Source organism: Leptonychotes weddellii, chromosome 11 (assembly GCF_054177405.1).
Source record: "Leptonychotes weddellii isolate Sample4059 chromosome 11, ASM5417740v2, whole genome shotgun sequence".
In the NCBI taxonomy this organism is placed as follows: Eukaryota; Metazoa; Chordata; class Mammalia; order Carnivora; family Phocidae; genus Leptonychotes; species Leptonychotes weddellii.
This window is the reverse complement of record NC_138379.1, coordinates 30,990,632-31,006,348: the sequence shown is the minus strand read 5'-3', so window position 1 is coordinate 31,006,348 and position 15,717 is coordinate 30,990,632. Positions and strand designations below refer to the sequence as shown.

At 39.1% G+C, this 15,717-nt stretch overlaps 1 long non-coding RNA gene across 1 annotated transcript in view; it reads left to right on the top strand.

Moving 5' to 3' along the window:
* LOC115940494 (uncharacterized) overlaps positions 1 to 9,280 on the top strand; it is a 401,485-nt gene extending 392,205 nt beyond the window's left edge. The window contains exon 9 of the long non-coding RNA XR_014138636.1: positions 9,135 to 9,280. This is a non-coding gene — a long non-coding RNA (uncharacterized LOC115940494). The remainder of the gene's footprint in view (positions 1 to 9,134) is intronic.
* The last annotated feature ends 6,437 nt before the right edge of the window (positions 9,281 to 15,717 follow it).

The following is a 15,717-nucleotide window of genomic DNA, read 5'->3' as shown; positions in this document are numbered from 1 at the left end:
CCCTTACCTTGACCTCTCAGTCTATTAGCTTCCTCAGATTATCAATTACTTGTCACTGATCACCCAGTAATAACAGGAGTAAAAGCACACCATCAATATCATTTTTCACTGTTTAGCAATTATTTGCCACACATTGCAAATAACACTTTATATGTTTTGTAAACTGAGTCTCAGAGAAGTAAAGCAGACGACCCAATGCCATAAAGTTAGTAAGTGATATAACTAGGAAAAGAGTCTTGCCAGTGTCACTCCGAAGCCCCTGCTCTTTTTATTATATGGTGCTGCCTAATTGGCCTAAACTCCTCTGACATGTATCTTTGATTATCACTGTCAGCTCTCTTATGTGCAAACCTCTACCTCTGAGTCATCACCATGCAGTCCTGGTGGGTCTCCAAAGCTGCGTAACTATCTTTATGATGGTAGTCAGCTTCCATTCCTAGCTGCCTCAAGTGTGACTACAAACTTCACTTTCCTTTAACTCCTCAAACTCTCTACTAAACATAAAATGCACATCGTGCTCATACACACACACACACACACACACAAGTAACTTTGCATCTTACTTCATAGAGAAAAATTCAGGTTTTCAAGCAAAAGATTTCTCAGCATGTTGTCTCCCCTTTACCCCTTTTTTGAAACTATATTCATCCTCACACGCATCCTTTCTGTCCTACCAGAAAAGACATCCTCAATCTTCCTGCCCAAACTAATCTCTACCTGGGCTCTAGAAGTCCAACCCCTCAGGACCTTGTCTCATCAACGTTTTTCTCTTTCATAATTTCATATATGTGTATCTTTTCTAGTTTCTACTAAATCTATGTATATGTAATTTTTAGGAATGATTTTGGCCTCCAAATAACAGAAAACACTTCTACTGATGGCTGAAGAAAGTAGGGGTTACTTTTTTTTACAGAGCAGAAAATCTGGAACTAGAATGTTGCTGTCACTGGTTTCATAGCTTAGCAATGGCAGGATGTGTTCTTAATTCTCTCAGCTGTATCCTATCATGTAAATACGCTGCTATAGTTCCATGCATCACACCCTTGTAGAAAGCTCCCCAGCAGACTTCCACTCTGATCGTATTGGCAGGAATTTATTGTCAGATTGGTTTTACAAAGCTACCCCAAATGCTGTAGAGAATGGAAAGGCAGGGATGTGTTTTTTTAAGGCTAAACAGTGAAGGCGGAGATGCCTGGGTGGCTTAGTCTGTTAAGCATCTGCCTTTGGCTCAGGTCATGATCCCAGGGTCCTGGGATCAAGCCCCGCATGGGGCTCCCTGCTCAGCGGGAAGCCTGCTTCTCCCTCTCCCACTCCCCCTGCTTGTGTGCTCACTCTCTTTCTCAAATAAATAAATAAAATCTTAAAAAAAAATAAATAGTGAAGGTAGGACAGGAAGAAAGCTGGGAAAACGTACTATTTAGGGAACCTACAGTGTATGTCAAAGCATGTGTGCATACTTCAGCGTCTTCTATCTTTGAAAGAGGAGGGTTATGCAAAAGAAAACTGTACAGATCCAGATTTTCCATCTGTGTCCCTGTGTTCAGCTTGTATCTTGTCCCTCCTCTGCAGTTCCTGGACTGCTTCAGGCCTGACCCTCTGCAGGAGTTTGTTGGCAACCAATTCCCTAATTTCTAGATCCATCTTTGTGAACCCTTGGAGCTGTGACCACCTCTGCTTCCGAAAGGGGAGTCATACTCCTCATCCATTTCTATCTGAAAACACACGGTGGAGCAATCTTGTATGCTCAGTCCTCTTGAGTTTGCTCTGCAGTTATTAGTTTTTCCATATTTTATTTTTGTAGTATCATTTTAGGACTGCATTTGGAGAGAAATTGAAAAATGTGTTGAATCTGCCTTCTTTAACTGTGAGCTTTATCTTACTACATTGAGTGATTATTTGTATGTCTGTATTTGCTACTAGGTTCTGAATTATGGAGGGAGAACAATTTGTTTACTTTGTTTCAGTTCCTAGTACCCTGCCTAGTTCTTAAGTACTCAATTAGTGATGAATGTGACTAGATAAATTAATTAATCACTAGATACTCACAAGGATTTGAAATTCAAATACCAGACGTGGAGTACAAGATTGCCCCTTTACCACCTGCCGGAAGCAGCAAAATTTCATTCACATCTCAGATCTTCAGTTTCTCAACATTTAAATTAAAAATAATACTCTATACGTCCTTCATACTGTATCCTAAAATAAAATCAAATAATGGATATAAATATGCCTTATGAATTATAAAATGTAAGTAGTTATTATTTGATACATTTCTTTTGAGAGTTATGTAGAATCTGACAAAAAGATTAATCAATCCAAAATTATTAATTAACATTCATCAACAATTTATGGATAATGTACCAGTCACTACTCTTGATACAAGAAATAGAGTGACCACAAGATCAATTCCTGCTCACAGGAAGCATGCTACCTAGTGGGTGATACAAGGTAGGTATATTAGTTTTCCATTTGCTGCTGTAACAACTTACCACAGGCTTACTGTTTAAAACAACAAAACTTGATTATCGTACATGGCCAAAGGTCTGACAGGTTTCACAGGTTAAAATCCGGTTCTAGGCAGGGCTGTTCTCCTTCCTGGAGGCTGTAGAAGAGAATTTGTTTCCTTGCTGCTAATGACCCCCCACTTTTTAAAAACACATTGAAAGTGAGAAGCCTGGGAATTCTTTCCCATAAAACATTGTGATAGAATGGAAACTGATAAAAAATATACTAGTATTGAAGGTTTTTTTTTCAAAAACATTTATATTCTCTCTTTTTTTCAAATTCCTAAACTGAAATCTCTTTATTTTAAAAGAATTATATATAAAAATCAGAGATGCCTGGTGGGTCAGTTGGTTAAGTGTCTGCCTTCGGCTTAGGTCATGATCCCAGGATCCTGGAATCAAGCCCGGCATCGGGCTCCCTGGTTGGTGGGGACCCTGCTTCTCTCTCTTCCTCTGCCACTCCCCCTGCTTGTGCTCTCTCTGTCTCTAATAAATAAATAAAATCTTGTTTTTAAAAAAAGAATTACATATAAAAATCAGTTTACTAAAATTCCTTTGGGACTAAGTCAAGTAAGGTACATTTATTTCTACTACCAGCCCAACAAGGTGGTTATAATTCTTGTTTCCTCTTAACATATGAGTAAACTCATAAATGCTCAAAAAATTGTAATTTACCCAAGATATGCTACTGGCTAGGGGTTGGCCAGGATCTGGATGGAGGACTGAGGAGACCTTGGTACATATTAGGCAGGTATACCCACCTGCCCAAAGTTTGTGGGCCTCTTCCATGGCATCGAAGAAAAGGACACGTTTGGAAAGAGTAGATGAAATACCAGTTAATACAGAGAATCTACAAACCACACCAGGTTCAAGTTACTTTTTTTTTTAAACTTTTTTTTTTTTTAATATTTTATTTATTGACAGCACAAGCAGAGGGAGTGGCAGGCAGAGGGAGAGGGAGAAGCAGGCTCCCCGCTGAGCAAGGAGCCCGATATGGGGCTCGATCCCAGGACCCCGGGATCATGACCCGAGCCGAAGGCAGATGCTTAACCGGCTGAGCCATCCAGGTGCCCCTAAACTTTCTTTTTGAGAATTTGATAAGATTAAGACCAGATAAAGGGAAGCGCTGGGAAGGCAGATACCACACCACTCTCTTGTGCAATACATCTGTGCAAACAATGGGAATTGTAAAATGTTTCAAAGAGTAAAACCTTAAAAAATGTCACAGACCCAAAAAAGAACAAAAGAAAGAGAATACTGGAGCTTAAAGCGTTCAAGCATAAGAATCTTTTTTAACAAATGGCCTGGAGAATCCCAAACTTCAGTGGATTTTGAATTTGATTGCTGGATACAGAACAGATTCTGTAAAGATCTTTACGTTGTAAAGACTTGTATGGGATAAACTTCAGAAATGGTTTAAAAAATTCTCATATCTCAGTGGAGAAAACCAAGTCAGAGAATAATGGGACCGCTCAGTGAACCACAAATGCCCATGGGCTAGGAGGCTCAATGGGAAAGGAAAGATTTATTCATCACTTCAAATGCAGTGTGAGGTCATTGCAAGGATACAGATTTTGGAATCAGACAAACTCCACTCAAATCCAGACAGGTGTTCTGTGTAATGTTGAACAGATCAGTGTCTCTCTCTGAATATCATTGTTCATGTGCCTAAAATAGGAATTAACCAAGATCAAATGCATTTAATGTTCACACATGATCTCAATATACTAAATCTCAACACATTAAGCCTCTTTATTCGTTCATTTGTGGATCATCCCCTGAGCACCGGAGAACTCTGCTAAGGAACGATCAGTCCTGGGGATAAAAAAACAAGTAACAAGGCGGTGTGTTATGGTACACAGTGATGAATGCCTGGGGTGTAAATAAAGGCATCTAGGAAGGGCAATGTCTCATCTTAGATGCCAAGCATGCATAATAGCAGTTCATGTGAGGAGTCTGGAATGTATTATAAGACTAGAGAAAGAATTAAGGTCCTGCAACAGCCCAGGAGCACCAGACATGGCCATCTCCAGAGATGGGAGCTGGAGAATAAGAAATGTAGAGGCAGAAAGAAAAGACCTGGTTAAGTAAGCTCGTTCCTTTTCTTTTCCTCCTCTGTAAAGATCAATCCAGATTAGGAACAACCCACATCTCATTTTTTTCCTCTCTCTTTTTTCAAAGATTTTATTTATTTATTTACGTAGAGAGAGAACACGCTGGTGGGGGATGGGGTATAGGGAGAGGGAGAGAGAGAGCCTTCAGCAGGCTCCCTGCTGAGCTCCACCTCTCAACTCTGAGATCACGACCTGAGCCAAAATCAAGAGCAAGACACTTAACTGACTGAGTCACTCAGGCGCTCCTCATTTTCTCTTTCACCCTTTTTCTACTCACACAGTTAGGAAAAGGTAAAAGTCAAATATTTATCAAGACACCAGCCAATCAGAACAGTAGTTGTCTTGGCAATGGGGTGGGGTTCTAGGGGAAAAGCGTAAGAGGAAGCAGAGGCTATTTTTAACTCAAACGGAAGCATAATATTTAATAATCGGCATGCCCTTGCCATGTGTACCATCTGACCTTGAGCCGTGGATCAGGTTAAACAACCGGTAAATAAAGTTGTCATCACTTACGTTGATTTTTTTATGTGGAACTTACTTTGGAGTAGGTTAATATCCTCCTCCAAGCGCACATGCACACACACTCCAGAACACCCTATATCCCAGCTATGAACGAATGAACGATTGGGCCAAATGTTGAAACAAAGCACATTATTTTTTTTTAAAAGATTTTATTTATTTATTTGACAGAGAGAGACACAGTGAGAGAGGGAACACAGCAAGGGGGAGTGGGAGAGGGAGAAGCAGGCTTCCCGCTGAGCAGGGAGCCCGATGCGGAGCTCGATCCCAGGACCCTGGGACCATGACCTGAGCCGAAGGCAGACGCTTAACGACTGAGCCACCCAGGTGCCCACAAAGCACATTATTTAATTTCATAGAATTAACTGATCAAAAGGTCGGTGATTCTGACACTATTAAGACCATGTCATCAATCTAAAATGACCCACAATTCAGAGATGACACCGTTAGTATAAGACTTTTCCAGTTTCAAAGCACTTCGACATTATCAAATGTAATCCTCACAACAACACAGTGAGGTACAGGGAGCACGAATTAAATCATTTGCAAATGCTAAAGTCAATTTCCACCAGCTGCAATATGGCCAGGAGCCAAAGACGTGGGTGGTATCATGATCTCTACCTGGAAAATGAGAAAATTGAGACCTAGTGAGGTAAAACTGAGAGGCTTAGAATAATATGCACTGCTCCTGAAATTAAAAAAGACAAATAAATGTAGGCAAACCTAGAATTTTATTATTAAAGACATTTCACAAGTTGAATTAAAAAGGATTAAGAATGTTAGAATTCAGGGCGCCTGGGTGGCTCAGTTGGTTAAGCGACTGCCTTCGGCTCAGGTCATGATCCTGGAGTCCCGGGATCGAGTCCCGCGTCGGGCTCCCTGCTCAGCGGGGGGGTCTGCTTCTCTCTCTGACCCTCTTCCCTCTCGTGCTCTCTGTCTCTCATTCTCTCTCTCAAATAAATGGATAAAATCTTTAAAAAAAAAAAAAAAAACAAAAAAAAAAAGAATGTTAGAATTCAAATGATAGGACTAGTTTCTTTTCCTAAAAGCTTTCATTTGTAGGCTGTTTGGAATTGCAAAAAGTTAAAATTTGGTTTTGGACTCACTAATTGATGTGTATCTAGTTAAATCTTTTTTTAAAAGATTTATTTAGTTAAATCTTAAAATAGAATTTACAAAGTATTTTGAATGGACAGGAGGCAATGACACTTTTTCCAAATAAGAAAAAAATAGTGGAAAATCTGTTGCTTTCTTACCCATAATTGGTCCAAAATATAGTCCAGTTTTTGTAAGACTTACCACTGATGTAATAGGCTCATCTACACAACTGTGATATTTTTATATAGTGTAGTCCACAGAATTCCAAGGTAAAAACAGCATTTCCTGAGGGATCAAGGCAAGTTTTTTTGGAGGAGATGGTACCTTGAAGAATGGGCTAAATGAATCCAGGCTCAATTAGGATAGAAAGCTCTGCTTCCATCCTCTAACACATCCCCTTCAGTTTCAGCAACCCTTTTGCCACAATGAACCTCAACTTTTCTATAGGACATTTTCTCTCTTGCCTTCTCTCTAGACCACAGTGCAACCTTGTCATTTTCAGCCAGAAAAATGAGGACGTTTGTGAATAAATCAAGTATAAAATTGTACCACTGAAGAAAGAATGAATGAAATCAGAATAAAGATATTCCTTCTGGTATCTATTTAAGTTATCTAGTACACGCTAAATACAATGCACTCTGGGAGGGGTATTATAGAGGAGACAGAAGCACAAATTACATCTAGACCTTGGGGAAATATAATATATGGCACAAAATGTATGCTATTATCTTGCATGATATATTCTATTATATGATGTATATTATGTTGTATTATATTATTATCTATATAATACAGTATATTATATGCATGGTAGAGAATGTGATGAAATGATTTAGGAAGGGTCAAATATATTGCTATGGGATTTCTGAAAAGATTAGCAATTCATTTTGGCTTAAGGGGCAGAGGTGGGGTAAGCAGTACTAAAGACACACGGAGATGGGGAGAAGAAGGCAAAGGATTGCAGATACAATGCATGGGACAAGCAATAGGGCAGAGGTAGGCAATCATTTGTCAGGAATGTTAGGTGGTGGACTTGACATCAGTGAACTCTGACGTGTTGTGGAGACTATGAAGTACTGTGGGGACTGGATCAGGGAAGGTCTTGAGCATCCTTATCTGGAAAATAATCGGGAGTCAGACAAGCTTTTGGAGGATAAGCTCACAGTCCTTTGAAGGAAGGAATGGGAGGCATGAGAGAAGCCAAGAGTCTCACTGGGAGAGCATCACCATCTCCCCCAAGACTCACTAAGCGAGAGATATCCGTTAAAACTCTGAACATGTCAAGCCTCATAAATAGGATTCTGCTCTTTACTATCACTTTTTATTAATTTTCCTAAACAAGAAAACCAGACTCTAAAGACAAAATGTAGTATTTGAAATCAGTGTCAAGTCTGCCGGGGGGGGGGGGGTGGCGGGCGTGGAGAATAAAGGCCCATCGAGGCATTGAACAATGGCGGCGTTTGACTTGGGTGGATTACCGATGCGTGCTTTTAAAGATTTTATTCTGAAAGGAACAAAGCATTCTGCTGAAAGACTGGCCTCTTTTCTCTCTAATTTTGGTTCCCCTTTTCTACTCTGTCATTCTATTGCTCCAACTTTTAAAAGGAGTATTTTACTACCTCTCCTCACACCAGGTAATTCTTTTGCTGCCAGCATTTTTAGAAGGTCATTTCTATTGTGCTCTTTTTCAATCAGAGAGTGACATCCAGACAAAAGTCTTCCCCCAGCACACTCCCATTGTTCAGTGGCATTGTACAGGCTGTGCTCAAATGTGTCTCCTGGAACAGTTTAGCATTCGCAAGAACCTGTCAGGGGCGCTAAGCGAGACCAAGATCAAGGCTTCCTGACATATTCATGGTCATTTACAACATCGACAGCCATGTCGAGCAATGAGAGCTGAGGCATTTCCAAAACTAAAGAAATCCAAAAACCATTGCCCTTAATCAGTATGTCTCATGCTTTTTCATGCATTGTTTTAAGCAAATGATTTCATTTAAGAGCATTCTATTTCTGACAGCACTCCTCGGGGAGAGTGCTGAAAAATCTAAATCTCAAATCAAGTGTGAAATGTTGCACAATTTCTAATTACTGAGCCCCATGAAAAGAGTAGATCTGATTGAATGTAACACCAGGGGACTTATGGCATGGTATATTAAGAACACCTGTTGTCAGGCAAAGTGACAGCTAAGGATCCTGGCACCATCTCCCAATTAAGGTGGTTAATGCTTGCTAAGGGTAAAGCCAGTAAAATTCACAGTAAAACCTGCTGTCAGCTGAAAGATAACTGCAGAGAATGGGCCTTGCGGCGGCGGGGGAGGGGTTGCTGGTTTTGTTTGTTTTGCTTTTTTCATTTCCTGCCAGCACCATTACCACACAGTTTATTTTCCCAGTGGCTCCCTGTTAAGCTGCAAGGAGTGCAACAGGTGTATTAAAATACAGTCATCCTTTGCTGACCTGGTCGTGAATGAATGCTGACAGGTGTTTGTTTTTCACTAAAGGACAATCTGTCTTGAACAACAGGTTTCTGAATCTCTTTAGTGAATATCTTGGAAATAAAGGTTTTAAATGCTGTTGTTGTCATTACTAATTTTATGGCACACGGCTCCTGTCTTCCCCCGAGTGCAGCCCCCCTTGCAGATGCTAGCGCATTTGCTTTCACAGTATGGTGTGCAGCTGTCAACGATTCTTCTGGCTTTACAGATGTTACACCAGACCTGCTGGTAGGTGGTGACTTCCTCAACATCACAGCACAGAGCTGAAGCTGCCGTTCTTCCCTGGACCTACTAGTTCACCTGTACATTTAAGGAGAAAGAGGAGAGGATGCGAGGCAGTGAGCAAAGAGTCAGAAAAAGAAGATGGGTGTAGCTTTTATGACCGACCATAATCTCTATTTTTACAGGCTCATCGAACCTCATTTGTCAGGTCTGTGTATGGGAGGACTCAGGGCTTTGGGCTTCCATGCCTTGTGCATCATCGCGAAGCAAATTAAGAGGCAGAGCCGGCATTTGACCCATGCTGACTCCCAAGACTATTCCTGTTGTATTTTGAAGGTAAGTTTGTCATTACTCACCACAGTTTATTTTTCTTTATCTGTCAGAAGGGCTGCACAGAAACAACAGCGGGTGCTTAGAGAACTGGGCTTTATATGTTTGTAGAGGTAGGGATAAATCCCAGAAAGGCGACAGTGACCAGGTATGGGAAAAGCACGAGGTTTGGGTTTGGGCTAATGCAGGCATGAAGGGTGCCTCTGTGCCTCACGAGGTGATAAAGTCTTGATCAGGTACTTAATGTTTATCCTTCTGTTTTTCCATCTGGAAAGAGGTACAAGCCTACCTATTTTGAAAAATTGATATAATAATAAAAAGTAATGTGGCTTGCTAGTACATTTACAAGTTCAAGAAATATCACGATCTCATGTGTTTCAAGTATGTTCATAGATCAAAGAGGGAATGTCACAATGGAGTCTTACAGCTCCAATCCATGTGAGATAGGGTAATAGATACTCTAACATATTCTTGGGAAAATATGTTTCAAGTGACTGATTTTAGAAAGCATCAATATTGGGGCGCCTGGGTGGCTCAGTCGTTAAGCATCTGCCTTCGGCTCAGGTCATGATCCCAGGATCCTGGGATCGAGCCCCGCATCGGGCTCCCTGCTCCTCAGGAAGCCTGCTTCTCCCTCTCCCACTCCCCCTGCTTGTGTTCCCTCTCTCGCTGTGTTTCTCTCTGTCAAATAAATAAATCTTAAAAAAAAAAAGAAAAGAAAGCATCAATATTGTCATGCATTTCCTATTCCTATTCTCTCTCTATTTGCAATCTTACCTTAGTTAAGTCCTATGTTTTGAATTAAAATGATACATATAAGATTCAATTATGGAATTAAATATCCTTTAAATGGTAATTTATTATGAGAACCAAAGCCAGTGAGAATCTTTGTAAATATGAAGCAATCAGTGGCCACTGGATTTTATCTATCATGAGGTAAAAGTGACACTGGAGCCATCAGAAACTAAAGCTCCCTTAAAAAGTTCAATAACAATGAACTACCTCTTTCTCAATTGAAAGCAAGCAATTAAACACGAATATTTGGTGAAGAGAATACATATATATATATATATATATATGATTTTACTTATTTGGCAGGGAGAGAGAGAGAGAGAGAGTGCATGCACATGAGCCAGGGGGAGAGGGAGAAGCAGACTCCCCACTGAGCAGGGAGCCCGATGAGGGGCTCGATCCAGGACCCTGTGATCATGACCTAAGCCGAAGGCAGACAGTTGACTGACTGAGCCACCCAGGCACCCTGAGATGTATATATTTTTATATATAACAGCTTTATTTATAGGAAGATCATCACTTCTACAGCTAAGAATGGTGAAGCAGAGTGTACAAAGACTCTTAACTTCCAAGAATCTTACATTTTGCTAGCTTTTTACTCCTTATTTATTTGAAAGAAGTGGTAAGGTGATTCTACTGTAAAAATTGCCCCCAAAATTTAATATTCTGTAACGGAATACTGAATTTCAAGAACACTGAATTGGAGGGTAAATTTTTTGTTTTTTTTACTTGTAAATCAAAGGGAAAAATAGGACATTTTTGTTTGCACATAAACCAAATGATAATATCCTACTGATTGAAAGCGTGGCCAAAACACCAAAATGTTAGATGGTATCCAGTGTTATTTAACCCTAATTAGTTCGGCTGTGAACACTATAGCTATCATTTAAAGCCCCAAATTCATGTTTGAATTAAAAATGTTCAATTCAGGATCAGATGAACTGAAAAGGCCTTTTTTACAATATCCGTTATAAGCCAACTTGAAATTTTTAAGGCAATAGTTAAGCTCAGACCAAGCAAATAAGAGAAATTCTCTATCATCTAGTACTTCTTAGTGGCCTAATGTCTTTAAAAGTGAACTACAACTGTCTACTTCGACTGGTTGAGGAAGATCAGAAGACCTTTAAGATAAGGTAAACCTAAGTAAGAGTTTGAGAAATTAGCCTTCTGAGGGCTTGAAGTTCATTCTAAGCACTCATTCATTTATGGAATGCTTACTAGAGTCTGCCTCAGCATAAACTGAGATATTTGAAGTCCAAATTAGGAATTTGACTAGCAAGCTCCTAAATTACACATCATAGAATCTTGATCCATGGGAACTTTAGAGATGATCTAATCCAGTCCTCTTCAACTGAGTGAGGAGAACATTAAAGGTGTTAAAAACTTCAGAGAGCTTTTGCACACATCATCTCACTCGTTCTTGGGAGCTTTGCTACATAGGGGCATAGAGAGTGCTCATGTCATTTTACAAATAAGGGAAACAACCCACAGAGACTATCTCCTGGTTGGTTGCTGGAGGCTACAAGTGACCCCAGGGGACTAAGAATACTGGGACTTTGAAGGCATGCACAGAAAATTCAGGAGTGTCTGTAGACATGAATGGTGATTGGGAATTACCAGAACTCCACAGGACCATTTCCGAAGGGGACTCACATGGGACGTCCATTGGCTGTAGCTCTGTGAGCCCTGGGGTTTTGGCAGGGGCCATTTAGTGACTCAAGGTGAGGAGCAGAATGAAATGAGTGGGCAGAGGGCTAAGTTAATAATCAGTGTCCAGGTAGATTTTAAGCACTGAGAGAGCCGAGCAGCCATCTTCCTCACCCGCCAGAGGAAGAACCGGGATGATGGGACTGCTTGTTACTGTGGGTCCAACAGAAGCCCAGGGAGGCTGAAATGCCGTTATTACAAGGAGCTGGAAGCATGACAAACACAGAAGTGAAGTCAGGCTCTGCCTCTTTTCTTTTGACTTTGGACTTGGAGAAAATAACTTCTTTCTCTGAGCCTGAGATTCCTGATAGCGTTTGCAGTTTTAATAATATAATTCATGTTCAAATGCCTTATTGCAGAGTCCTTAGAACATAAAAGCTTGAAAATAACAAGCTATTAATTATCATTATTGTTATTGTTTAAAATATACCTCTCTAGTCAAGGTTGTTTTGTTTTTTTTTTTCAATTGCCAGGCCTATAAGCAACATGATGGCATCTGAACATGGAGTTCGCGGATGGCAACGGGGTGGAATATATTCCTCCTAATTTAAGCGTCTAATCCAAATTAGTGGAGAAAGAACAGAAAGCAAGTTTCCGTCCTTCTAAGTCATTTATTTCCCTTTAAGCCATTATAGTTTCGTAAACTCTTTTTGCATTAAAAACAAAAACAGCCGTCTCTTTGTTATTCTCAAGGCTGTATTTAAATTAACCCACAAATATGTATTAGAACATTCATATCTATTGTTTTTAATTTTATGGAAACTCTACCACTGCTTATGGTGAAGTTGCTAATTTAGTTAAAAAAAATGGGAGGCCCTCACATCACTATATTAATGCTCTGCCTTGTGAGGTTTGTAAACATTCATGCAGAAGAACCACTCGATATACTCATGTTGTTATCTTAAGAGATAAATGCTGAGTCTTCAGTTAGGGGAGTTGGTTTTTTTTTTCCCTGAAGCAAGCAGTACATTTGACTAAAGCATGAAAGAAAAATCAAGTTTATAAACAGATTTACCAATAAAAGGAAATTTTAAAAAATTACTAAAAGCAAAAATATCCTTTGTTTACCCAATAACACAATATTTTTGTTTTTCCAACGTACATATCCTAACAGTCCTGGTGTTGATAGAGCTTTTTCCTACTGATGGCTCATTTGCACATCCTTCCAGAAAACTTATGTTAAGTCTTTAATAAATTAGTTTTGATTGTTCTAGAACTTCAAATGAGTGGAATCATACAATATGTACTTGTTTGTTTCAACTTCTTTCGTTTAGCATATCTTGTGATATACCCGTGTTACCACATGAATAAGTAGTTTTCCCCTTGTTATTCCTGAGTAGCACCCCATTATACAGTATGATCAATTTGTTTATCCATGAACATCTGGTAGACATTTACTTTGTTTTAGAGTTTTGGGTTATTACAAATTCAGTTTCTCCAGACATTCAGACACATGATTTTTTTAAACACACATTTTAATTTTTATTCAGTAGATATCTAGGAGTAGAAGTATTTGGTCATAGGTTTGCTTATGTTTTATAAGAAACCTCAGACCAATGAAATATTAATGAGGTCTCCTGAAACTCACTTTCTCTTATGATTGTCCAGGTTGCTATGGGCCTGTTTAAGTGGGATACAAGTGGATCCTGGTTCACTTACCAGGCTACACAACATGGTATGATGCATCAGCAATAGGAATCAAGTTTAAGGATGATAGGCAGGCATCCTATGACAAAGACTCTTTAACAACAATAGCAAAGATCAATATGGTAACTGTTATGCATAAAGTACTATTCCAAGTGCAATACATTTTATAGTATTTACAATGTGGGGTACCTATCACTATCCCTATTTGAGAGAGGAGAAAACCATGGCATGAAGTAGGTTAACTAACTTAGCCCATATCACACAGAAGCCAGAGCAGTGCCACCAAGAAATGTGGTTTAAGCGTTCCTGCTATTAAATGACACAATTCTGCTTCTTTTAAAATAGACTCTTGATGCACGCCCATGGCCATTGCAGCTCTCTTCACAATAGCCAAGACATGGAAACAACCCAGGTGTCCATCAACGGATGAACAGATTAAAACAAATATAGTGTGTGCATGTATATACATATACAACAAAATCCAGACATTTGTGACAACACGGATGAAACTGGTGGGGGTATTGTTCTAAGTGAAATAACTCAAACAGAGAAAGACAAATTACTGTATGATCTCACTTATATATGGAATTCAAAAGAATCAAACTCAGAGACAGAGAATAGATTGGTGGTTGCCAGGGACTGGGGGTGGGGGAGATGAGGAGTTGTAGGTCAAAGTGGATATACTTTCGGTTATAAGATGAATAAGTTCTGGGGGTCTAGTGTATAACATGGTGACTATAGTTAACAACAGCATATTGTAGACTTGAAATTTGCTAAGAGAGTTAGTGTTCTCACCACACACACACAAAAATGGTGACTATGTGAGGTGACGGTATGTTAACTAAATTTATTGTGGTAATCATTTCACGATATATACGTTTGTCAAATGATTATGTTGTACACCTTAAACTTACATGGTGTTATTTATATCTCAATAAATGTGGACAAAAATTTAAAAATTAAAAAACAATACACTCTTCATAACAGTGTAAGAAGAACAAAGCCTATAGCAGAGTGAAGAATGAGGGGACAAATAAAAACCGCTCGTTTGTTGGTTAAAAAAATAAAATCACATTTTCAGTTGGTTGTTTATTTTAACTGTGAAACATCTTAGTACCAGGCCCGTGCTGGTATGTACAATCTAGGCACAGTTAGCAAATTCTTAATGATGCCAATTCAAAGTTGGACTTAATTATGTCAGACACAAAGGAAGGCCAGTAATCAGGAAAGGATGGCCAAGATTTAGCCACACAAGATTCCATAAAAGCATAATTGATGCTGTCCTTCATACCATTACTTTCCCTTTCCCCACTAGGTCAGACCTAGAGACTGTCCACGTATGGATAGCCTGTGTGTTTGCTCCTCCCAACCCCTCCCCCAATATAATTCTGTTGCGTGAATCCAGCCCAGGTTTGTACATCTTATCATTCCTTCGGGATTGAGAATGATCTGCCTAATTTGACCATTGTATAAGATCTTATGACCATTCATAAGATATAAGGAAAATATTAGAACTTTTTTATATCTGTAATATGGGAGTGGTCGTGCTGGTGTACTCATTTGTCAAAACTTCGCATTTTGCTAACAAGCACTTTTCAATAAAAATATAGAACAAAATAATGTAATTTGGCATGAAAGTCAATTAGGGAAGCTTATTAAATTCTGTAGATTCGCCAGTAATGCCAAGTATTGAATAATTCATCAGCTGTTTATCACATTTAACCCTCCCCCGATTACTGGAATTTTCTCCTTTCCTTTTCAATTTTGTAAAAGGATTACATTTTTTCAACTGGGAGATGCCAGAAGTTTAATTGCAATTTTATTAACATGAAGCTTTTGTTACCAGAAAGACCTTTAGCTAACATTAAGCTCTGTGCCCAAATTAAGAGACCTCACTACAGCATTAAATAAAGAGTATTTACCAAAAACTCTCAGTCTGTTTATTTACAGGACAAACAATAGAGAAGAAAATAATTCTTTCCAGTATTGTAAGCCACAGATAGATAGCTATCTTGTTTCCAATTGTCTGATCTGCAAATTTTGAAACAAATAAAAAAGAGTTAAATAATGTCCTTAAGCTGAACCAGAATAATAAAATCTAAAGTAATTTCATTTTATGTAAGTGGGCTGGTCTCCCAGAGATGTAAAGAAAGGAAAAAGGATTAGCAACATAAATACATAAACATATATAGGTTATACTCAAACATCATTAAACATTAGGTGACTCAGGATAGCTTATATTGTACTAAATACAAATAATGTTATATTAACTAGGCTATCCGGTGCTTCTGT